Raw genomic sequence first — 26,608 nt, 5'->3', positions numbered from 1 at the left:
CTCCCCTCTTCTCATTTATCTAATCTATTTTTAATGTATCTATCTCATCCGTCTTCTTTCTTGGATTATAAGCACATTGAGGGCAGAAGATGTTTGTTTTTCTTCCTTAAGCAGGTAAGATAGTTCCTTGTCTTACAGCATATTATTTGTTGTATATTTATTTGTGCAGATTCTACTTGTTCAACAATAAAGGGAACTCCAGTGGGGAGCTCTCTATTTATGTAAATGTATGACTATTCTGAAATATATTATTTTATAACTTTAGGGCACTGAGAGGTTAAGTGATTTGTCCAGACACATAATTCTAGTAAGTATAAAAGGGTGGACTTGAACTTTTTTTTCCCCCAATTTGGAGTAGCTAGTTTAGCCACTAGTTAGGGGCTTCTTCTCAAAGCCAATGACTGCCTTTAATTGCTATGGTATAAAATAGCATTTACTGAATTCCATTAAATACCTAGGGAATCATATAGAAGATAATGCAACTCATGATGGCTTCTAAGAACAGAAAAACTGTAAGAACTGTCAGAAAAACCCAAATAACTTTCTCTGATTAATAGTAAAAAATTTAAATCAGTGAAAAAAGTAACAACAAACAAAATCTCATCAACATCTTTATATGGTTCTATTGCCAAAGATCTTTTCCTAAATTTTCTGGACTATTCCAGGAAAGGGTCCTGAGAGCAACCAGTAACAATTTTCAAATAAAATAGTCAGCAACAACCAGGCTATTTAATCCCTAGTTTAATCATTTCAAAGCCCTTGCAATTCTGCAGTACTATGAAGTCATCCTGTGCCTTTCCCTCTGGGTACCCATCAGATTGGGGGCAAGACAGGGAACACAACAGGCTCTTTCTGTGAACAGCCTTTGGGCAGTTCCTCTGTGAGTCTCAGATCAATGATTAGATCTGTGCCGGGAGGATGGTGTCAAAATGCAGTCCTTTGAGTAGATGGAGGGAAAAAATAATTCTCAAACTATCTTTTAAGAAACCAGAACCACCTAGATTTCAGCTGCATTTCTCTAGAGGGAACTGGGGTGAGGTGTTTGCCAGGAAATGGAGACTAAATATTTTGCAAATGTAAATGCTGACCTTTTAGCATTAGGAAAGTAGGACACTGATAGCTTATATATATATATCAGGAATGCAGGAAATCTAGAGGGATGCTGAGCTTGGTCTGATTATTATTTTTTTTTAAATCTCCATCTTATTTTATCTATTATACCTTGGTGAATGATGCCTGAGCTGTGATAAATTCTAAAGGGAATAAGCCTACAGAAGTAGAAAGGATGTGGTAAGCGGGATATTTTGTATATTATATCAACTAGAGAAATAAGGGAATAGAATAGTTTGCCCATCTTGCCAATTTAAGAAAGAGAGAGGGTTACAAAAAGGTAAAGGAGTAGCCCTCTTATAAACAAGTGGTTAGATTGATCATCTTCCTCATTCCTCTCCAATATCTCCCTAATATCTTTCTCCTGAGAAGTAACAGAGTGCTATATACAGGATTTTAATATGGTACCTTGTATTTTTGTTATTTTTGTTACTGTCATATTTCTCTTGTAGAGACAGATGGTAAGTTCTTGACAGCAAACACATGATCTTACACATATTAGTCTCCTCTCTCCAAATCTTAAGATCATAGAGCAATGCCTTATATGATAAATTTTATTGAATGAATGATGACTGAGTGAATGAATAATTAACTTTAAGTCTTGGAATAGCAAATAAATACATTTTAAAATATATATATTTATATATAAAATATTTGTGTATTTTATATTTTTATTTACAAATAAATAAATGTATGTATGTGTGTGTGTATATATACACATATACATACACACTCCAGAAGTCACTGGGATTTATTGAATTGAAGGATGATATGATGACTTGTGATTTAGGAAGCTCCACTTTGGCAGCTGAGGGGGAGGATGGACTCCAGTGGGGAGGGACATATAACAAGGAGACTGAGCACGAGCCATGGCAGTAGTTCAGTCATTAATGAGATGATGAGGGCCTGCACAAGGGTGGTGGCTGTGTCAGGGGAGAGGCATATATGAAAGATGTTAGGCAAGGAAAACTGATAAAACTTGGAGAGAGATTGGAAATGGGAGAGAGTGAAGGGTTGAAGATGACTCTTCAACTGTGAGCCTTACTGGCTGGGAGGATGACAATACTCTTGACCATAATAGGAAAGTTTAGAAGTAGGGAGGGTTTGGACAAAAGATAACAAGATCGGTTTTGGACATGTTGATTTTAGGATGTCTAGGGAACATTTAGTTTATAATAATAATAACTAATATATATTACTTTAAAGTTTTCAATGTGCTTTACAAATATTATTTTATTTTCTCCTTACAGAAACCCTGGAAAATAGGGACTATCAGTAACCCCATTTGACAAATGAAAAAACTGAGATAGACTAAGATCAAGTGACTTGCCTAAGGTTACACAGCTTAAGTAAGTGTCTGAGGCTGCATTTGAATTTATGGAATTCTTACTCCTAGTCCAGTACTTTATCCTATTACAGCATCTAGCTGCCTTAAGCAGTTAGAAATATGTAAAATAGGGCAGCTAGATGGCAGTGGATAGAGTACCAGCCCTGAGTCAGGAGTCAAATCTAGCCTCAAGCACTTAACAGTGTGACCTGGGCAAATGACTTACTCCCTACTGCCTCTTCAAAAAAAAAAAGGGGGGGGGGGGCAAAAAACAAAACATGAAATCTAGAGGTCAGCAAAGTGGTTAGGATTGGTTGCATAATAAATTTAAGAATCTATAGTCCAATATATATCATATCATAGGAGCTTATGATGTTACCAAGTAAACTTTGCTGATATTATTTTCTTCACTTGATGCTGAGGAATAAATCCATCTAAAACTCCAGTCTCTAGGAGAGGCTGCCTAGTTTATTAAGTAAAGAGCGAGTCTGAGAGTCAGGACAGCTCTGGGCTCAAGTCTAATTTTTGACATGTAGTAGCTCTGTAACCCAGGACAAATCACTTAGCCTCTCAGTGATTAAGGTAATAAGTGTCTAAGGCTTTAAGTTGTAAAGTGCCTACCTGCTGGTTGAAGGGAATTCCCTTATTTGAGACTTCCTGTATACCAACAAAAATCACAGGTATCCCACCTTATTCCAGCCCCAAAAAAAAACAAAACCAGCTGTCTGAGAATGTGTGACTGGGTCCCCATATTTGTTCTGTAGTCCTTTGCCCTTCCCAAGATTCAACTCTCCTTTAGTTTAACTCCAGCGAAGACAAGGTTTAACTGATTACTGGACATTGGATATTGATTATTGAATATAATGAGAAAGAATACCAATTCATGTTGCTTGCTCCTTATGTGACCTTAGTCAAAGGGTTTCATCTCCCTTGACCTCACTTTCCTCATTTATAAAAATAAAGAAAGAAAGAAAGAAAGAAAGAAAAAAGAAAAGGACTCTGTCTAACTGAGCTTTGAGATCTCTTTTGAATTAATAAGTGATCTTTATGCTAAGATTAATTAGTCAGGATAGCCTGTATGTTTTTCTTTCAGATTCAGTGGCAGAGGCTTAATAACCACAAATTTCAGCCCTAAAGGTGAACTAAGGAGAACTTCAAAGACTTGTATTCCAACTGTCAGCACTTACTCATTTTACAGTATCTGGTTTGTGGTGGAGGTAGGGCTTGTTTGTTTTAGGGTATTTTTTTTTTTTTAAATCAATGAGGAAATTAAATCTTATCTTTTTGCAGAGCTCTTAAATGTTAATTCTTGGTTATCTATGAGCAGCTGTTTCATGAATACAGAATCAGTCCACTAACACACTATTGCCTAATCTACCCTTTTGTATCCAAGAAACAAGGAAGGAAAAAAGGAAGGAAGGAGAGAAGGAGGAAAGGAAGGAAAGAAGGAAGGAAGGAAGGAAGGAAGGAAGGAAGGAAGGAAGGAAGGAAGGAAGGAAGGAAGGAAGGAACGAAGGAGGAAAGGAAGGAAGGAAGGAGGGAAAGAAGGAAGGAAGGAAAGAAAGAGGGAGGAACGAAGGAAGAAAGGAAGGAAGGAAGGAGGGAAAGAAGGAAGGAAGGAAAGAAGGAGGGAAGGAAGGAAGAAAGGAAGGAAGGAGGAAAGAAGGAAGGAAAGAAGGAAGGAAGGAAAGAAGGAAGGAAGGATAAAGGGAGGGAAGGAAGGAAGGAAGGAAGGAAGGAAGGAAGGAAGGAAGGAAGGAAGGAAGGAAGGAAGGAAGGAAGGAAGGAAAGAAGGAAGGAAGGAAAGAAGGAAGGAAGGAAGGAGGAAGGAAGGAAGGAAGGAAGGAAGGAGGGAAGGAAGGAAGGAGGGAAGGAAGGAAGAAAGGAAGGAAAAAGTAAGAGAAAGGAAGAAAAAAAGAAAGAAAATAGTCAAATTTTCCAATGAGCATCCTGTTCCTATTTGCATCCTGTTCTCATCTGAATGCTCAGAGATTTTTTCTTTCATGTTGTTGTTTGAGTATCCCTTGAAATGCCTTTGCTCATCTTCTTTTCTCCTGTTACAATTTTAGTTTCCTCAACTGAGCCACCCAAGTCAAAACACATTTATTTAGTGCTTACTATGTATCAGGCACTGAACTAAAAGTTGGGAATACAAAGAAAGTCCAAAAGCAAGCAAACAACAAAACAAAAGAATCTGCCCTCGGGGAGCTGACTGTCTGATGGAAGTCAACAACAAGCAAACAACTATGTCCAAACAAGATAAGGCAGGATGAATTAAAGATAATCTTAAAGGGAAGGCACTAAGGTTAAGGAGGACTGGGAAAGGGTGTCTTGCAGAAAACGAGACTTTAGCAGAAGTGAACATGTGGAGAGAGAACATTGCAGTGCTCTCACTTTTACTTCTATAATTGACTGCAAAGTCAACTCCTGTGCATCTTTTGAATTTTTTTCATGTAACACAGAATAACAGTATTTTCTGTTTTCAAGAAGCTAATATAATTTAAGAGAGAAGGCAAAAACCACATGAAACACTTTAAACAAATTCAGAAGTACATATTAATTACTAATAATAAGCTAGATGGTACAGTAAGTAAGTTGAGTGTCAGGACTGGACTCAGGAAAACCCATCTTCCTGAGTTCAAATCTAGCCTCAGATATTTATTAGCTCTGTGACCCTGGACAAGTCATTTAATCCTGTTTGCCTCAGTTTCCTAATCTGTAAAATGAGCTAGAGAAGGAAATAGCAAACTGCTTCAGTATCTCAAACTCCAAATGGGGATCACAAAAATCAGACAACAAAATTAAGTACTAAATTGTAGGATATATGCTAGGACTGTGTTATAAGTTTAGAGGAAGCTGTGACCCCAAGGACCACCTGTCCACATGGTTTTCTTGGCAAAAATACTGAAGAGGTTTGTCATTTCATTCTCTGGTTTTATTTAGGCAGGGATTAAGTGACTTAGCCAAGATCACACAGCTAGGAAATTTCTAAGGTCAGATTTGAATTTTGATCTTTCTGTCTACAGGTCCAGTGCTTTATTCACTGAGCCACCTCAGTGCCTCATGATCAAAGATCAAATTTAATAAAATGGGTTTTACAGCAGATTGGAGTGAAGCCAACTGGGACACCACTGCATTAATCAAGGAATTTGTGAAAGTAAAGAAGACATGGATTTGGGAAACATTTATTTAAGGAAGAATTGGCAAGCATTGGTGATTAAGGGATGAATTAAAGCTCCTTTCGAAGTTTTGAGCCTGATTGAGTACATAAACAATGCTTATATAGGAACAGAGATGTCAAACTTAAAACTCACCAAGTATGATCAGTACTAGATTAAAATATATTTGGGAAATGTTTAACAAGATATGAAATAAACTAATTAATTTTTCACAAATGCAGTATAACATAGGTAGTTATTTTATGGTTTTTCTAAGTCATTGTTCCATATATGAGTTTAACACCACCGCTCTAGAACAGCAGATGCTCTGAATTTAGATATGAGGTCAGGATTAGGTTAGATTGAATAGAACAATTAATTTTTAAAAAAGACTTTTTGAATAACAACTGTAAGGATGCAAATGCTAAAGGGAGAGAAGCAGTTTATTTAACCACTTAACCTACCAACTAAAGAATAATACTCATTTATGATTTATGATACCATCTAGATCTTCCTTTGGGGTCTTTATGACTAAAGAATATGCATGCTCCTTAGATCACTGAATTACTAACAAACACCACAAGATTCTCAACAGAATATGCATTGCCCACGACAGCAGGGCCTGGAATAAAACAGTAATATCAGGAGAAAAGCTAAGGACCTACTTTTCCAAATCACTATGGTGAATTGATGAGTCATTATTCTGTTGGCATCCAAATTGTAATTCTACTATGGATGGTATCTCTATTTAAGCAAGTCCTGAAATGACTTTCTTAGAAAATTTCCTTAGTGGGAGATTGTTGTATAATAGTCTAGAAATCTTTAAATATGTTTTGGTGCATTTAAGATCAACTCTCCATTCAAAATGTATCCTAGGTCACACAATCCAATTCCTAGAAAGGCTAAAGAGGAAGTCATCCATTCAGGTTATTAATATTCAGAGAAAATACAAAACAAAGACTTGATTTTGCTGTGGAGAGCTATCTAACAACACAGGAGGTAGGGTGGTGGCTTGGGATTAATCACTTCTCATGTCATGTCTTTGGACCAAGTTCTGCCATAGCTCTTCTTAGTACAGAGAAGTCAACACCCACTACACAATGAGTATTAATTATTAATTGCTTGCAGTACTTAGTGATGTATTGGTTTGACTATTAATATGAGCCATATTAACCTGACTATTAATATCTGCAAATGTTAAAAAGCTAATACAACTTGTGGTAATACTAACAAGACTAGTGTCCAGATCAAGGGAAGGAGTGATACTCTAATCCTGGTGACCAGAGCTATAATTAAGATAAGTCCTTTTATGCTTTGCCTCAGGGCACTGATATCAAAAGGCATATTTCCTCCTAGCACTGATCCACTGGCCTGTCATCACTATGCCTTTCATTATGTTCCTTTACAGAGACTGAGCTGTGACTCCCAGACTTTATACCTTTCCCAGTGCTGACCTCTCCTGTCATATTACTATTTCCCTGCTTTCTCCTAAATAAGGAGGGGAAGAAGTCAGTTCCATTATTTACACTACAAGGACACAGACTATACTCTCTGGGAATAGGTTAATCCCTTTCCCTATGAAATTCCACCCTGGGAAAATTGCCATCAACTGAATTCCTACTTAAGCTTCTGACCAGTGCAAACCATGTTGGAATTAAGCTTATTGCTTGGTACTGCAGTTAAGAAAGGGCATTGACAAATGAATGGGAATCCAGAGGCAAATGCCATAATTAGGAATCAGGAATCACGGTGAATGGAGAATTGCTGAAAGAACTGAAAATACTGAACCTGAAAAAGGAAAAAGAAAGAGTTAGAAAGCAAGAGTGAGGAGCATGGAAGGGACAGAGTGTCATGTGAAAAGAGAGTCAGCTCCACAAGTCAGAACCAGAATTTAGCAGGTGGGCAGTTGATATAGTCACAATATAAGAAAGAAGTTCCCAACAAATTAAACTGTCTCAAAATGGAATGGCCTGCTTCCTGAGATAGTGAGGTCTCTACTGTGCGAAGTATTTAAATAGAAGAGTGGCTAAGATAGAGTGCCAGTAAGGAAAACTCAACTTTCTGAATTCAAATCTGAACTCAGACACTTACAGTGACCCTGGGCAAGTCACTTAACTTTTTTTGCCTCAGTTTCCTCCTGCAAGAGGAGTTTAGAGAGATCCAGTATCTTTGCCAAGAAAACCCTAAATGGGATCATGAAGAGTTGTATACAACGGACAGTGACTTTAAGTAGAGACTGGCTAACCACCTCTTAGGGATTTTGTAGAAGATATTCTTAAATTGAGTGGGAAGGTGAACTAAGAATGTGTGACATTCCTTCCAACTTTAAAAGTTCAAGTCTGATACCTTAAAATCATAGTAACATAGAATTTAAGGGTCTACAGCCTTCACACAGACCAAGGGCTCAGCTTAGAATTCAAGCTGGATTCAAGCTTGGCAGCTCTCACCCAAAGAGAAATTGATCCCCTAGGAGCTGGTAATGGAAGCATGAAATAGGTCCACATTTTCTCACAGGAAGTAATTTTTGTAGCTGGTCATGACTTCTGACAACTGCAGGTTAGCTTATTTCAAGCTCCCAAGGTCAGTTCTTTTAGTTTGTGGAGGTCAGTGGAGTCATCACACCTTGTTCCTGCTTACCCAAGAGCTTGTGTTAATCATTTGAAAAGCTGGTATATGAGAGTGCTTTAATGTTTGCAGTATGCTTGTGACCTTTTCAGGAGAGAGAGGGGGAGTGGAGACTTTGTACTCAGCTTTATACCACTTTTCTGTCCCCTTCTCTCAGCTAAGAAATCTATCTTTTCCACGGCTGTATTGTGGGTACTCTCAGAATCAAAGAATACCAGAGCTGCAAAGGACCACAGAGATCTAACACTCTCCAATTATAGAAAAACAGCAAAAAATAGTACATTTGATTCAGTGAATATGGGTTCAATAGAACATTAAAGACTCTTTGACCCTCAGTTTCCCCATCTGTAAAATAAGGGGGGGTCAATCTAAGACATTTTACAGTTCTTGGTGTATGATTCTGTTATAGATGAGAGAACTGAGCCTCTGAGGCTATTGATCTAAAAGTCAGATCGTTAAATAGAAGGCAGGACTAGATCCTATGTCTCTTGATTCCCCACTGCCCTTCCAGATTAGAACACGGGGTTTTGTAGGGGTGAATGTAGAAAATTATCCATGTATATATTTTGAAAACAAAAAGCTTTAATGAAAAAAATGCAAAAATAATTTTGTATATGTGTATTTATATATATACATTAAGACATATATTTACATATATATGTATCTGATGATGCATTCCTTTGATTTCATTTTTGCAGACAATTTCCTGGTATGAAATCTCCCTCAGCGAACACATATAATCTTAGAGATGTGCTTTGAGCACTGACAATTATAAGTGCATTGTCCAGGGCTACACAGACTGGCATAGGACTTAAACAATGCTCTTTCTGACTCCAGGGACCAGCTCTCTATTTACTAAGCCACAGTGCCTCTCATATATTTATTCACATAATCAAATATAACATTTTATTAGAAAGTGTAAATTTGATTCCATTAGAAATGTTCTAGTACTATTTTTTCCCTTGGTTAAAGTCTTTTTTCTCCTCCTCTCTCTCCCTTGGCTTGGAGTAGAGACCTGCTGGTCACCTTCATTATTCTGTTCTTACTAATTAGTTGCTTGGGTATACTTAATGCTCTGGCCACAATGCTTCAAAAGGAGAGCCTTTTAATTTCCTGGGGCCAGCATTTCTTAGGGCGATAGAGTCATTAGGTCTTTATCACTAAGCTGGCTGTCTCTTGCTGGATATATTTGTGAGTCTTGTGTACACAATCAGCAAGTCTGTTTATAATGCCCCCCCTGACAGAGAAGGACATGCCCTTTGAGCTGTTTTTCCAATAGTGAAATGGATTTGCATTGATCTGCTCACACTCATACCCAAGCTTCTCTGGGGAGCCATTAGTAAAATGGAGAAGCAGACAAGGTTTGTCTTTGGCTCCCTCCCTTTATGTATCATCTTCCTTTCTTCCAGCCCCCTCTTTTTTCCAGCCACAGATGCCCACTGTTCTAATGTTGGTTTCTGGTTTTCTAGGATTCTATACCATTCTTGGTTGGTGCCCCAAATTCCCAGCCTTTTCAACTCAACCTAACCATGAAAACTTATGATTTCCTAAGGATTTCTCCATAGACAAGGGAACTGGAAAACTCACTTATGCTCTTGCATTAAGAGAGTTATAGAATTAATGTGTTATCTAATCAAGCACATTGTTGTATTTTAACTAGACTTTTCTCATACAAAGTTGTAAACCAGAGGTTCTTATCCTGGGGTTCTTAACTTTTTTTTAAATTTATTTTGATGACTTTATTTCAGTATTTTAGGCTTTTTTTTTTTTTTTGGTAAGCCTATGCATTTTATTTTAAGTATTTTAAAACTTCTGAGAAGGAGGGGTCTGTAAGAATTTACTGGTATTATACAAGGAGCTCAATGCAATAAAAAAGGTTAAGAACCTTTGCTTTAACCCAGAGGAACAATATTAATGGTGGGGAGTTAAAGCACTATAGCAAGATAGTAAAAGAACCTTTTTGAGGCCCTTCAAATCAAGCTACATGGCAGCCCTAGGCTGCCCATATATAGGGCCAGCCACTCCTGCCCGAGACATTTAAAAGTATGCTACACTTGGATTTAGGAGATTTGCCCTTAAGTCCCAACTATGCCCCTACTAAATGTTTGACTTGTGTAGCTCATTTTCCTGTCCCTCAGTTTTTGCATCTGTAAAATGGGGGATTCAAACTAAATAACCAGTAAGTTCCTTTTTGGCTTTTTATCTGGGATCTTTACAGTGGGGATAACAATACCATCTGTTCCTGTTCTCGTTATCTCATTAGGTTGTGAGAATTAGACAAGATAATGAAGGTCAAAGTTTAGTAACCCAGGGGAAAGAATGATGGATTAGAAATCAGAGGGATCTATGTTCCAAACTTACTTCTTCCACTTAACTAGCCGTCTGGTTTTGCATGTATAACCTAACATCTTTAGGTATCTCATCTGTGAAATGAGAGGTTTTGACTAGATGGCTTGCAAGGTCCCTGCTAGGTCTTAATCTATGACCCAATGATTATTATTAACATCATTAGCTGTAATGCAGCAATCAAATGAATGAGACTCACTTGTAATTCAGAAACTTGTAGCGTTCTTCTCTTTCTGGTTGGCAGAACTGCTCACAAAGTGAGCTAGGATGAGACATTTGTAAAGCACTTAGCATATACCTGGCCCATAGGTAGTCAGTCACTTTCCAATCATCTTAGACTCCTCCTGAATCTTTCCCAATTAGAGTTTTCTTGGCAAATATATTGGAGTTGTTTGCCCTTTGCTTTTTCAACTCATTTTCTAGTTGAGGGAACTGAAGCAAACAGGATAAAGTGACTTGTCTAGGGTCATACAGCTAGAGACCAGATTTTAACTCAGGAAGATAACTCTTCTTGACTCCAAGTCAGGGACTCTCTCCACTGCAATCTAGCCCTCTCCTTTTATAGATGAAGAAGTTTGAACCTATTGGTTTGGGGAGTCATTGAAGGTTTTTGAACAGGGGAATACAATTGGGAGATCTATTTAACTGACAACAATGTACTACACAATTTTAAGTGAACAGTCTGGGTGCTAGGAGGCCAATTAAATATATACATAGTAACACATGTGAACATATATTTGTATGTACGTTTAGAAAGGGAACTCAATAAGTAGTGAATTTCTATTATGCAAGGTCTATTGAGTACCATGCTTTACTTTGTATCTTTGTTACAATGTCTGTGTTTGTAGCAGGCAGAGTTTCTACAACATAAACTATTTTTTTGCTTATGTTTTGGAAAGAGAAAATTCTGAAGGTAAGTCGAAACTCAAAGACCCTAGATTTCCAGGTGGAAGACTCCTAGGAGATAGATCATCTAGCCCAATCTTCTTATTACAGATGACAAAACTGGGGCTAGAATGATTAAGATTCTTACCAAGTTCAGGCATCTAGTAAGTGAAAAAGTCAGAATTTGAACCCAAGTCTTCTTATGCCAAATCCATTACATTTTCCATTTTTACCACTTTTAAGGAAACAGCTTGTTGGTAGAGCAGATACAGCTCTGGACTTGCAATAAAGAAGACGAGTTCAAATCTTGCCTTTGACACTTACCATCTATATGGCAAATCACTTAAACTTTTTTAGCCTCAGTTTCTTTATTTGTAAGATGAAATAATAATAGCACTTAACTTCCAGGGTTATTGTGAGGCTCAAAGGGGATTACATGTATAAAGCATTTTTCAAACTGAAAGGAACTATATAAATGCTAACCACTATTATTACTGTTACCACCAGTCTCTTCTTGTTTACCAACCCCTTCCCCACATATATTTTTTATTCATGCTCACACACACACTCCCAGAAGTATATTTAAAAGCAGTACATGCTTTAAGTAACGTTGTACTATACAATGACATGAATCATGTAAATAGCAAGTTTCATTAGAACTGTCTCCATGTCACCAAGACTAACTTAAGCCCTTAATTTAGAATTCACTGACTAATGATGATTGACAGGTATACCTAGCAATCATTATCTATTCTGTTCCCTCGACTAGGTTATTATCTTTTTTTTTTTTTTTTTTTATTTAATAATTACATTATATTTACACTCATTTCTGTTCCGATTTTTTTTCCCCTCCCTCCCTCCACCCCCTCCCCTAGATGGCAAGCAGTCCTTTATATGTTGGATATGTTGCAGTATATCCTAGATACAATATATGTTTGCAGAACCGAACAGTTCTCTTGTTGCGTAGGGAGAATTGGATTCAGAAGGTATAAATAATCCGGGAAGAGAAACAAAAATGCAGATAGTTCACATTCGTTTCCCAGTGTTCTTTCTTTGGGTGTAGCTGCTTTTGTCCGTCATTTATCAATTGAAACTCAGGTCTCTTTGTCAAAGAAATCCACTTCCATCAAAATATGTCCTCATACAATATCGTTGTCGAAGTGTATAATGATCTCCTGGTTCTGCTCATTTCACTTAGCATCAGTTCATGTAGGTCTCTCCAAGCCTCTCTGTATTCATCCTGCTGGTCATTTCTTACAGAACAATAATATTCCATAACATTCACATACCACAATTTACCCAGCCATTCTCCAATTGATGGGCATCCATTCATTTTCCAGTTTCTAGCCACTACAAACAGGGCTGCTACAAACATTTTGGCACATACAGGTCCCTTTCCCTTCTTTAGTATTTCTTTGGGATATAAGCCCAATAGAAACACTGCTGGATCAAAGGATATGCACATTTTGATAATTTTTTGGGCATAATTCCAGATTGCTCTCCAGAATGGTTGGATTCGTTCACAACTCCACCAACAATGCATTAGTGTCCCAGTTTTCCCGCATCCCCTCCAACATTCATCATTATTTTTTCCTGTCATCTTAGCCAATCTGACAGGTGTGTAGTGGTATCTCAGAGTTGTCTTAATTTGCATTTCTCTGATCAATAATGATTTGGAACACTCTTTCATATGAGTGGTAATAGTTTCAATCTCATCCTCTGAAAATTGTCTGTTCATATCCTTTGACCATTTATCAATTGGAGAATGGCTTGATTTCTTATAAATTTGAGTCAGTTCTCTATATATTTTGGAAATGAGGCCTTTATCAGAACCTTTAACTGTGAAAATGTTTTCCCAGTTTGTTGCTTCCCTTCTAATCTTGTTTGCATTAGTTTTATTTGTACAAAGGCTTTTTAATTTGATGTAATCGAAATTTTCTATTCTGTGATCAGTAATGGTTTCTAGTTCATCTTTGGTCACAAATTTCTTTCTCCTCCACAAGTCTGAGAGATAAACTATTCTATGTTCCTCTAATTTATTTATAGTCTCGTTCTTTATGCCTAGGTCATAGACCCATTTTGATCTTATCTTGGTATATGGTGTTAAGTGTGGGTCCATGCCTAATTTCTGCCATACTAATTTCCAATTATCCCAGCAGTTTTTATCAAATATTGAATTCTTTTCCCAGAAGTTAGGGGCTTTGGGTTTGTCAAACACTAGATTGCTATAGTTGACTATTCTGTCTTGTGAGCCTAGCCTTTTCCACTGATCCACTAATCTATTTCTTAGCCAATACCAAATGGTTTTGGTGACTGCTGCTTTATAATATAATTTTAGATCAGGTACAGCTAGGCCACCTTCATTTGATTTTTTTTTCATTAATTCCCTTGAGATTCTCGACTTTTTATTGTTCCATATGAATTTTGTTGTTATTTTTTCTAGATCAATAAAATATTTTCTTGGAAGTCTGATTGGTATAGCACTAAATAAATAGATTAGTTTAGGGAGTATTGTCATCTTTATTATGTTCGCTCGGCCGATCCAAGAGCACTTAATATTTTTCCAATTATTTAAGTCTGACTTTATTTGTGTGGAGACTTTTTTATAATTTTGCTCATATAATTCCTGACTTTCCTTTGGTAGATAGATTCCCAAATATTTTATGGTATCAACAGTTATTCTGAATGGAATTTCTCTTTGTATCTCTTGCTGTTGGGTTTTGTTGGTGATGTATAAAAATGCTGAGGATTTATGGGGATTTATTTTGTAGCCAGCTACTTTGCTAAAATTATGAATTATTTCCAATAGCTTTTTGGTAGAATCTCTGGGGTTCTCTAGGTATACCATCATATCATCTGCAAAGAGTGATAGTTTGGTTTCCTCATTGCCTACTCTAATTCCTTTTATATCTTTCTCGACTCTTATTGCCGAGGCTAGTGTTTCTAATACGATATTAAATAATAATGGTGATAGTGGGCAACCTTGCTTCACTCCAGATCTTACTGGGAAAGGTTCCAGTTTTTCCCCATTGCATATGATGCTTACTGATGGTTTTAAATATATGCTCCTGACTATTTTAAGGAAAAGTCCATTTATTCCTATGCTCTCAAGTGTTTTTATTAGGAATGGATGTTGGATTTTATCAAATGCTTTTTCTGCATCTATTGAGATGATCATGTGGTTTTTGTTTGTTTGGTTATTGATATAGTCAATTATGTTAATAGTTTTCCTAATATTGAACCAGCCCTGCATTCCTGGTATAAATCCTACTTGGTCATAGTGTATTATCCTGGTGACAATTTTCTGTAATCTTTTTGCTAATATTTTATTTAAGATTTTAGCATCAATATTCATTAGGGAGATTGGTCTATAATTTTCTTTCTCTGTTTTCAGCCTACCTGGTTTAGGTATCAGTACCATATCTGTGTCATAAAAGGAGTTTGGTAGGACTCCTTCAATCCCTATTTTTTCAAATAGTTTATATAACATTGGAGTTAATTGTTCTTTAAATGTTTGGTAGAATTCACATGTAAATCCATCTGGTCCTGGGGATTTTTTCTTAGGGAGTTGATTGATAGTTTGTTCTATTTCTTTTTCTGAGATGGGACTGTTTAGGATATTTACTTCTTCCTCTGTTAGTTTGGGCAAGCTGTATTTTTGGAGGTATTTTTCTATTTCATTTAAGTTGTCGAATTTATTGGCATAAAGTTGGGCAAAGTAACTCCTAATTATTGCTCTAATTTCCTCTTCGTTAGTGGTGAGTTCTCCCTTTTCATTTTTAAGACTAACAATTTGATTTTCCTCTTTCCTTTTTTTAATCAGATTTACTAAGGGTTTGTCTATTTTGTTGGTTTTTTCATAGAACCAACTCTTAGTTTTATTAATCAATTCAATAGTTTTTTTACTTTCAATTTTATTGATCTCACCTTTTACTTTTAGAATTTCAAGTTTAGTGTTTGACTGGGGGTTTTTAATTTGTTCCTTTTCTAGCATTTTTAATTGCAAACCCAATTCATTGACCTTCTCTTTCTCTATTTTATACAAATAGGCCTCTAGAGATATGAAATTTCCCCTTATTACCGCTTTGGCTGCATCCCATACATTTTGGTATGATGTCTCATTATTATCGTTTTCTTGGGTGAAGTTATTAATTATGTCTATGATTTGCTGTTTTACCCAATCATTCTTTAGTATGAGATTATTTAGTTTCCAATTATTTTTTGGTCTACTTCCCCCTGCTTTTTTGTTGAATGTAATTTTCATTGCATCGTGGTCTGAAAAGGATGCATTTACTATTTCTGCCTTACTACATTTGAGTTTGAGGTTTTTATGTCCTAATATATGGTCAATTTTTGTATAGGTTCCATGAACTGCTGAAAAGAAAGTGTATTCCTTTCTGTCTCCATTACATTTTCTCCAGAGATCTATCATATCTAGCTTTTCTAGTATTCTGTTTACCTCTTTGACTTCTTTCTTATTTATTTTCTGGTTTGATTTATCTAATTCTGAGAGTGCAAGGTTAAGATCTCCCACTATTATAGTTTTACTGTCTATTTCTTCTTGCAGCTCTCTTAGTTTCTCTTTTAAGAATTTAGATGCTACCCCACTTGGTGCATATATGTTTAATATAGATAGTGCTTCATTATCCATGCTACCCTTTAGCAAGATATAGTGTCCTTCCTTATCTCTTTTAATTAGGTCAATTTTTGCTTTAGCTTGATCTGAGATCAGGATGGCTACCCCTGCTTTTTTGACTTCACCTGAAGCATAGTAGATTTTGCTCCAACCTTTTACCTTTAACCTGCATGTATCTCCCCGCTTCAGGTGTGTTTCCTGTAAACAACATATTGTAGGATTCTGGCTTTTAATCCATTCTGCTAACCGCTTCCTCTTTATGGGGGAGTTTACCCCGTTCACGTTTATGGTTAGAATGACCAATTCTGTATTACTTGCCATCTTGTTAACCCCGGTTTATGCTTTCCTCCCTTCTTTCCCCTTTCCCCCCCTTCCAAGTATTAAGCTTGTGAGCACCCCTTGCTTCTCACAGCCCTCCCTTTTTAGTGTCCCTCCCCCCGCCTTAGAGTTCCTCCCCCTATCTTACCCCTTTCCCTCCCAGTTCCCGTATTCCCTTCCGCTTAGCTTATTCCTTCCCTTTCCACTTTTCCCTTCTCACTTTTCAATGAGATGGGAGAAGTTTCACCATAGATTGAATATGTCTTAAGATTTTTCACTTAAAGCCAATTCTGAAGGCAGTAAGATACCCACTATATTCATCCCCCTCCATTCTTTCTCTCAGATATAATAGGTTTCCTATGCCTCTTCATGAGATGTACTACCCCCACTTTACCCTTTTTCTGGTACAATGTCCTTTCCACATCAATTTCTAGAACAAGGTATACATGTATTCTTTATACATCTATATAGTCAAAATATAGTTCCCAAGATTAATCTTTACCTTTTTAGATTTCTCTTGAGTTCTATATTTGTAGATCAAACTTTTTGTTAAGTTCTGGTTTTTTCATCAGAAATAGATGAAATTCGCTTACTTCGTTGAATGTCCATCTTCTTCCCTGGAAAAAGATGCTCATTCTCGCTGGGGAAGTTATTTTTGGTTGCATACCAAGTTCCTTAGCCTTTCGGAATATCATATTCCAGGCCCTTCGATCTTTTAATGTGGATGCTGCCAGATCCTGGGTGATCCTTATTGTGGCTCCTTGATACTTGAATTGGGTTTTTCTAGCCGCTTGCAATATTTTTTCTTTCACCTGAGGGTTCTGGCATTTGGCCACTATATTCCTTGGTGTTTTGATTTTAGGATCCCTTTCAGTGGGTGATCGATGAATCCTTTCAATGTTTATTTTTTCCTCTGTTCCTATGACTTCTGGGCAGTTCTCTTTGATAATTTCCTGGAAGACAGTGTCCAGGCTTTTTTTTTCATCATGTTTTTCTGGGAGTCCAATGATTCTCAGATTGTCTCTCCTGGATCTGTTTTCCAGGTCTGTTGTCTTCCCCAGAAGGTATTTCACATTTTTCTCCATTGTTTGATTTTTTTGGATTTGCTTGACTGATTCTTCTTGTCTCCTCGAGTCATTCAATTCCACTTGTTCAATTCTGATTTTCAGTGAAGTATTCTCTTCACTCACTTTTTTAAAATCTTTCTCTAATTGTCCAATTGAGTTCTTTTGTTCTGTGGAATTTTTTTCCATTTCGCCAATTTTGTTTTTTAGAGAGCTGTTTTCTGTTTCCAGTTCACTAATCCTATTTTTCAAGGATTTTACTTCTTTATCCACTCTCTCTTTAACTTTCTCCAGACTCTTTTCCCATTTTTCTTCTAGCTCCTTTGTGAGAGCCTTTTTAATCACTTCTATGAGGTTCATCTGTGCTGAGGAACAGATGATCTCCTCCTTTGGGGAATCACCTGGGGACTGCCTGTTTTTAGTCTCCTCAGGATTTAGAGTCTGCTCTCTATCTGTATAGAAGCTGTCAAGGGTTAAAGTCCTCTTCAGCTTCTTGCTCATTCTGTCTATTAATCAGAGATAAACTACCAAAGAAAAACAGAAAAAACTGGAGTCTTTCTTTGGGGGGGGGCTGGGTGTGTTATCGAGCTTCCTCTACAGACTGCAGGTGGCAGCAGTGAGGCACTAGCAGGACTGTGCTGCGCCTGCGCTCTGAGATCCCAAAGCGTGCTGAGTCACTGAGGGGGGGGAAGGGGGGGGGGGGCCAGGTCCTGAGAGACTCCAGCTGTTTGCGGTTGTGTTCTTCAGCCCGGTGTTTTTAGCTTCTCTGCTGGGCTGTTGACTTGCTGCAGGTTCCAAACCTGTAGCGAAGCTCTCCCCGCAGAGACGGCTACGATCACTCCCCACCCCCTCTCAGCTCTGCTCCCGTGCTCTCACTGCTGCTGCCCTCAGCCTGCGCCCGATCTAAAACCGCCCCAGCCCTCCAGTAAAGACAGACCTTTCTTGGCGGATCTCAAGGATGGCTTCTCTTGGTAACTATTTGTGGGTTTTTTTCAGTCAAGCATTGATTCAGAGGCTTGTAATGAAGTGGATAGTGAGAGAAAGCGCGGAGCTTATGCAACTGTGAGCCTCCTCTCCGCCATCTTAACCGGAAGTCTCGACTAGGTTATTATCAATACTGCAATTCTTCACTAGTCTGTTATAATAAAAAAAGATGCTATTCTGGGAAGGAATTGCTTTCCTAAACAATAATTCTTAGGTTTGTATTTTTCCCTAAGTTACTGACAGGACTTTATTTTGCACTGAATCTCAGTAAGATATATGACTCTCCACCAGTCTGTTAATAATGAAAATCAATCAATTAGTCAGCAGATATTGATTTAGTACCTGCTACAGGTTAGGCATTGTGCTAGGGGCTTCCAGCTTTAGAAGCTGCTATCTGGAGGAGTAACTCCTACCAAATTCTAGACTACCATAAGCAGTATATAAATAGTGTCTCTTAAAAGGAATTAGATACCCACCTGGTTGACCCCCCCCCCAAAAAAAAAACAACAACAACCTATAAACAAATGCTTTTCGTCCAAGTTATCTACCTAGTATAAAAATAACAAGAAAAAAGAAATCAGTAAATAGAGTCAAGCCATTTTCATCTGTCCTTCTACTAAACACTGGTATAGTATATGAACTCCTTAAATGGAACCCTTGGTTTTTCTGTATAGTGAGTACTTAGCACAGTACTTGGCACACAGCATTTAATAAATGAGTTTTCATTTATCCAGTAACAAAAAATAAAACTATCCCTGCTTTCAAGACGCATAAGGAGGTGAATTCACTTGAAACCTGAACATATAGGGATGGTTGAGGAAATTTTTAGCATCTCTATCAAAAAAAATTACTCCTATAAATTAAGAATATTATTTTTAACAATAATCTTAATGATGCACAGTCACACTCATTCCTGTAAAGCAATGGGTAAGAGTACAATTTGTCAAGTGCTTTCTTTTCTATAAGGTCAGAGGGGAGAGAGAGGAGAAGGGTGGGAGAGAAGAAAGGAGGAAGGGAGAAAAAAAACACATAGAGACAGACACACAGAGAGACAAGAGAGGGTGACAGAGAGACACAGAAAGAGACAGAGACAGAAAGAGTGACAGAGACAGAGACAAAAAGATAATAAAAGAGAAAAGGGAAGGAGAGACTGAGAAAGGGGAAGAAGAAGGAGAAGACAGGGAAGGGAAGTTGCTCTCAGATCTGACTGGGAGAATTATAAGGTCTCAGCCCTGCCCACAGAAAACAAGAGTCCAAAAGAGGTGGGTTGCTATATCTAATCTAGTCATATTCACCTTCCCACTCAACTGCTTCTAACTCCCTCTGATACTTGGAGATAAAATCAGGAGCTTATTTCAGGCTCAAGTCCAGGTCAGTGGAGGGACTGGTTTTTTTTAAGTCAGGTCAATTTTGAATTTAAAAATTCAAACCTGTTGATAGTAATAAACTACTTCTTCCTGGCTTCAGTCCCCCCGGCCCACTGCAATTCCTTTTGTTCTGCCTGGCAGGTGGTGCCTGTCATTTGCTCCATTGACAAGAATTTATTAAGCATCTACTTTGTGTTAGACATTGTACCAAGGACTGAAGATACAAGGACAAAAAAAAAAAAAGAAAAAATCCCAGGTGTCAAGGAACTTAAACTCAAGAAGCCATGTTACATGTACGAGTGGGTCTGGAACAAACACAAAAGGAGGGGCATCTTATAGATGGCTGCCTTGTTTGAAGGTGAGGGTGGTTATGGGGGAGGACAATCCAAGCGTAGGAGAACTGCCTGTACAAAACCATGGAGACTGGAGGTCAGGTGCCAAGTGTGAGGGACAGAGACAGAGCCGATTTGGTTACAGTGAGAGTGCAGGAAGGGGAGTAATATAGAATGAAGCTGCAAAGACAGGCAGGAAGAAAGGAAGGAAGGAAGGAAGAAGGTAGGAAAGGATGAAAGGAAGGAAGGAAGGAAATAAGCATTCATTACATTAATATTACCAATTTATTATTAATCTTTACCATCCAACAGGCATCATGCTAAGCTCTTTACAAATAATATCTCATTTGATACTCACAACAGCCTTTTGAAGAAGGTGCTAGTTATTATTATTGCTATTTTACAATTGAGAAAACTGAGACACAAAGCTTAGTTGACTTGCCCGGGGCTTCCCAATTAATAAGTCAGAGGCCAGATTTTAACTCAGGTCTCTTTGATTCCAGGCCCAGGCTCTTGTGATACCTAACTACAGATTGAACAGGGTCAGGTTAGACTTTATTAAGATAAAAAATGACGTGTTTGCTTTTATTTTTATTATGATGATTATTTCTGTAATTCTTTAATGTTTTAAAAGTATTTTCTTAACAGCCTTATAAAGAAAGAAAACCATTGTTGTTCCATCATTTCAGTTGCGCCTAACTCTCCATGGTCCCATTTTGGGGTTTATTTGGCAAAGACACTGACATAGTTTGCCATTTCCTTCTCTAGTTCATTTTGTAGATGAGAAAACTGAGGGAAATAGGGTGAAGTGACTTGCCCCGGATCACGTTGTTAGTAAGTGTCTGATGTCAGATTTGAACTCAGGAAGATAAGTCTTCCTTACTCCAGACCTGGTACTCTGTCCACTGGGCCACCTAGCTGCTCCTGATTACAAACTACTATCTCTCATTTTATAGATCTTTCACCATTTTGTTACAAAATCTCTTTTTACCCTCATTCCAAATAGCTGGAAGGTAACAAGGAATACACTAATAATTATAATGTAAGAAGCATCTTAACAATAAATAATATTTTATTTGACCCACCAAGTGACACAGTCAGTTTCATCAAAGCATAAAAATCTCAAATGTAAAATTCCCTTCCAATCTTTCTGAATCATGCTTTACATCATACTTAGTCCCTCCTCTTTCTCTCCAAATCCTTTATCTTTTATCCTTTATCCTTATTTGTATTAGACCCAGCATGATGTAGAGGAAGGGGCACAGGTCTGGGAGTCAGGAATCCTGGATTCTAATTGCAGGCCTACAATTAACTAGAGCTATAATTTGGGGCAAGACACTTCTCTCTAAGCCCTCATCTGCAAAATGATGGGGCAGAGGTGAGGATCTCTAGGGTCCCACTAAGCTCTGGGTTTGATTTTCAATGACAGAATTTTCATGAAATCTCTGTGCCTTTGTCAGATATGCCAAGAGGATGGGAAACAGTGTAATTAGGAGACAGAAGCTAGTGTGTGCTGTTTGGGGATGATTCATGTTTAAAAAAAGAGAGCGAGATGAATAAATGAGGTTAGGGCAGCAAGATGTAGAATTCGGTGCCAGATTGTTTGATGTCTCTGTACTGCCGAGAGAGAGAGAGAAGAGAGAGAGAGAGAGAGAGAGAGAGAGAGAGAGAGAGAGAGAGAGAGAGAGAGCGAGCAGATAGAAAGCTTGTAAAAGAAAAATAATCCCCAAATAAACAGTAGACATCATTTTCTTCATTGAGGTCTAAACTTTGGTACAAATCAGGAGCTCTGTGGGAGTAAATTGCTCACTGGACAGTGTGGAAAGGAAGAATCTCAGCATTTGAAATGCTATTCCCCTCACCCCCTCTTCCTACACCCGTAAAACCAGCCTATGCTCTAGGAACCTGTTCAGATTCCACATCTTCCATGAAACCTTCCCAGAATGCCTCAACCCAAAGTGAGCTTTCTCTCTGTCTCTGTTTCTCTTTTCCTCCTTCCTGCTCCCTCCATTCCTCCCTTCCTCCTTCTCTCTGTCTCTCTGTCTCTGTTTGTCTCTCTCTGTCTTTCTGTTTCTCTCTCCCCCTCCCCCCACCTCTGTCTCTCTCTCTGTGTGTTTCTGTTTCTATTGCTCTCTCCCTGTGTCTTTTTCTCTCTCTATCTCTATGTCTGTTTGTCTGTCTCTCTGTCTTGGTTTGTCTCTTTCTTCTTACTCCCTGTCTTTCTTCTTCCCGCCCTCTCTCCCTCCCTCTTTTTGTCTCTGTTCTTCCTCTATCTCTTCTTTTTCTTCTCTTTTCTCTCTCCCTTCTTCTGTCTTTTATCTCTTCTTTTCTTCTCTCCCTCTCTCTCTGTCTCTCTGTCTCTCTGTTTCTCTTTTCCTCCTTCCTGCTCCCTCCATTCCTCCCTTCCTCCTTCTCTCTGTCTCTGTTTCTCTTTTCCTCCTTCCTGCTCCCTCCATTCCTCCCTTCCTCCTTCTCTCTGTCTCTGTTTCTCTCTCCCTTCTTCTGTCTTTTATCTCTTCTTTTTCTTCTCTTTTCTCTCTCCCTTCTTCTGTCTTTTATCTCTTCTTTTTCTTCTCCCCCCCTCTCTCTATCTTTATCTGTCTGTCTGTTTCTGTCTTCCCCTTCTTTCTGTCTTTCTTCCCTTCCTCTCTCCCTCCCTCTTCTTTTTTTCTTCCTTTTCTCCTCTCTCTGTCTCTGTTTTTCTATTTTTGTCTGTCTATCTTTCTTTTATTCTCACTCTCACTCTTGCTCACTTTATTTCTGTGTTCCTATGTGTCTGTCTGTCTCTGGAATCCCCAGGGCACTTACTGTTCATATCATCCATATAACTCTTCACCTCCTTTCAGTACTTATCACAAGGCTGTGCTCACAGAAGGTAACTTAACAAATATTTGTTGATTGACTGATGAGGGAAATCTAATTTTCCAGGCTACAGAAAATATAACTTTGGTCTTTCATCATGAGGTGAAGGCAATCTTATATTCCAGAGGAGCACAATTTCTGGGAGGTCTTATCAATCTGAAAAAGACTTCAAGGACAGACTCAGTTCACTGGAAGGAGGATGTATGTCATTCCATTGGGCTGAGCCTGCACTAGCTATCAGTGATTTATATTGGAGAGTATGAAATTCTCATACACATAGGCTGGGACTCATCTAGATCAGGTGTACTCATTCAATTAACTAAGAGTCAGATACCATGATATTGTGGTAAGGGTGCTGAAGATCTGAGTTCCAATCCTATCTCTGTTAATTCACTATGTGTATAACCTTAAAAATGTCACTTAAAAATATGACAGACATCCAGATGGCACCATGGGTTTGGAGTCAGAAAGACTTGAGTTCAAGTCTGGCTTCTTCTATTTCTATGATCCACTTCATAGACAAATGAAGTCTTACCCATTTGTCTCAGTTTCTTCATCTGTAAATTGGGAATAATAATAGAACCTATTTTTTTGAGGATCAAATGAGATGATAATTATAAAGTGCTTAGCATAGTTCTTGGCATATAGTAAGTGCTATAAAATGTTAGTTATTATTGTCTCTGGGTCTCCACCTCCAATCTATATGTTTGTGGAGGTATATGTAATAAATGGCTTTTGAGGATTTTATAGTTCTCAGTCTATTCTGAATAAATACAATATACACACATATACACATTTATATTAGAGAGAGAGAAGAAAAGAGAGAAGGAGAAGAGGGAGAGAAGGAGGGAAAGAAGAGAGAGACAGAGGGAGGAAGGGAGGAGAGAGATAGGAGGAGGAGGAGGAGGAGGAGGAAGAAAAGGAGGAGAAGGAGGGAAAGAGTGAGACAGGGGAGAAGGGAGGGAAAGAGAGGGAAAGGGAGAAGGAGAGGAAAGGAGGGAGGGAGAGAAGGAGGAGAAAGGAAAAAGGAGAGAGAGACAAAGAATAAGCACAAAAACTAATTTCAAGGCATCAGATAGATATGGGGGTGGAGGAAGACTTCCTATAGAAGGTAGCATTTGAAAAGACCCTTAAAGAAAATATAGATTCTCAGTGGTAAATATGAGGAGATGGTGCCTTCTAAACACAGGGAAAAGCCTTTTCAGAGGCACATAAATAAGAGATTTAAAAAAAATTGTTTCCAGGGAATAGCAAACGGGCCCCTTCTGAGTGACAGCATCTCACACATAGCTCTGTCATAGGACCAGTAATAAGTTTTTTCAAAATAATCTCGAAGTAGCTGAGCATAGGGTATTGGAGAGAAGGGGAAAAGATTTGAACTCATGACCTAAAATGTATGATTTTCCATGGCATTTGTAATGTCTTAACATGGGAAAAAAACCAGTCTTCCAGGCAATTGGCTGGTGCCTAGAATTCCACCATTAGAACTTAATCCCTTTAACTTAATCCCCAAGACTTTGGCTCCATTTGAACTCCAAAGAGGATTGTAAGCTGTTATTGTTTATTTTTATCTGGTATGAATGAAAAATGGAAGAGAAGACAAGTTCTCAGTAAAGGTGGCCAAGGGCATAGAATTGGAGGCTACCATCTAGCATCTTTACTAGATTAAGTAATAAATAACATTCAACTTCTGTCCTTTATCCTCATCACTCCCCCTCAATTTGAGCATAAGGAATAAAGTTCCTTTTCATTTATGTTAAAAGAGTAAAGTCTCCTGGTCTGCAGCCAAGATGTAGTGAGTGACAAGCACAAGCCTTGGAAGAAGGTTCTTAATCTGGGCTCTGTAAATTTGTTTTTATTTTTGCTAATGTTTTAATAATTATCTTTCGGCATAATTGGTTTCCTTTGCAATTATGTATATTTTATTTTATGCTTTTGAAAACATTCTTCTGAAGGGATCTTTGACCCAAAAGGTTAAGTATCCCTGAACTAGCTGATCTCTCATCTCTTTGCCTGAGTTTTTATTGGTAGGATCTTAGTGGTGGCCATTAATTGTCAAGAGGTGTGGCCATGAAGCAGAATGTTCATTTCATAAGGTCACAGATTAGAATTGGAAGTGACCTTCCAGGTCATTTTGTCCAGACCTTTCAATTTTACAGAAGAGGAAATCAGTCCAAAGAAGTTATTTCCTTTTTCTCATTATGCTCTACAAAAAGTAAGATTACATTATCTTTTAGATGTATTTTCTACACCAAGTTTTCTTTGTAAAGGAATAGTTGTGATATTTATGTAATATTTCATCTCTCCAGGAGATTTTTTTTTTTTAAGCAACAGATGGAAGTGGTTTATTTACTCAGAAATTTCCTATGCCTATCAGCTAACTCAAATAAGATTTGTAAGTATGTGAAGGAATTGGGTGTGTCCACTTTCTCTTAATGGATTTTCAAATTTTGTCTTCTCATAGAGGGAGCTAGTCTGGAAGCTGAGGGAAAAGTGGATATTTGCATTCTGAAGAAACATCCCTTGTTAGCCATCTTTTCTTCTAATATTATCTTCACTAAACACATATCTTGTTTTGCTAAAGTCAGTAACCACAGGGTGACTTTGTAATCGAAGTCACAGCTTGGCTTCTGGTCTTGAAGGTTAGAAAATTCCATACCTGGAACTTTCTCCTCTCTTCTGCTTCTTGTCTTCCCAGGCTTCCTTCAAGTTTAGCTTTTCCCTATCAGACTTAATCTTAGCTCCTTCTCTCTGTATATATTGTTTGTCCAGAATTGTTGCCATGTTGTTTCCCCCATTAGGCTGTGAGCTTTTTGAGAGCAGGTATTGTTTTTTTTTTCCCCCAACTTCCTTTCTTTTCCAGCACTTTGCACAGTGCCTGAAACAAAGTAGATGCTTAATAAGTGCTTGATGACTTAATATATTGGATCTTATTAGCTAAGTAGTGTAGTAGGCAGAGAGCTGTGGCTAAAATGAAAAATACCCCAAATCAATTCTTTTCCTAGATATTTATTAGCTGTGTAATCCTGAGAAAAATCACTTAACTTTTTCTGCTTTTGTTTTTACCATCTGTAAAATGGGAATAATAATAATAGTATCTATCTCCTGAAGTTATTGGCAGGATCAATTGAGATAATTATTGTAAAGATCTTAGCACAATGACTGGTATACTTTAAGTATTTAATAAATGCTGCTTTTCTCTTGAAATGAAGGGATTGGATGGAATGATCTTTAAGATCTCCTTTTGGTTGTGAGATTTCCTGGTGGCACCCTTTAGGATTAAATATCAATTCTTCTCTTTGGTTTTTAAAGATCTTCACATCCCTGATCCCAACCTATACCTTCCTCCCTTTCTTACAACCCATAATCTAACCAGGCTGATCCTGCTGCTGCTTCTCACACGATAAACCATCTCCTACCTTTGTGGCCTGAACAAGGTATCCTCAGTGCCTGAAATGCTTTCTCTCCTCTACCTTTTTGAATCCATTGTTTCCTTTTAAATTTATCACCTTCAAAATAAAGTCTTTCATGATTACTAGTAGCCCCCAATTACTTTGTAAATAATATATATAGTATGTATATCCATGCACTCAT

General features: G+C 37.8%; 1 protein-coding gene and 1 long non-coding RNA gene across 2 annotated transcripts in view; both read left to right on the top strand.

Moving 5' to 3' along the window:
- FAM20C (FAM20C golgi associated secretory pathway kinase) overlaps positions 1-26,608 on the top strand; it is a 158,348-nt gene that overhangs the window by 90,591 nt on the left and 41,149 nt on the right. The window lies entirely within an intron of this gene.
- LOC127564242 (uncharacterized) lies at positions 11,374-20,234 on the top strand. Its single transcript, XR_007954216.1, has 2 exons — positions 11,374-12,220; positions 18,574-20,234. It is a non-coding gene; the product is annotated as an uncharacterized LOC127564242 (long non-coding RNA).

Source organism: Antechinus flavipes, chromosome 1 (genome assembly GCF_016432865.1).
Source record: "Antechinus flavipes isolate AdamAnt ecotype Samford, QLD, Australia chromosome 1, AdamAnt_v2, whole genome shotgun sequence".
Classification (NCBI taxonomy): domain Eukaryota; kingdom Metazoa; phylum Chordata; class Mammalia; order Dasyuromorphia; family Dasyuridae; genus Antechinus; species Antechinus flavipes.
Note: the sequence above shows the minus strand (reverse complement) of the source record. Positions and strands in the feature narration are given on the sequence as shown.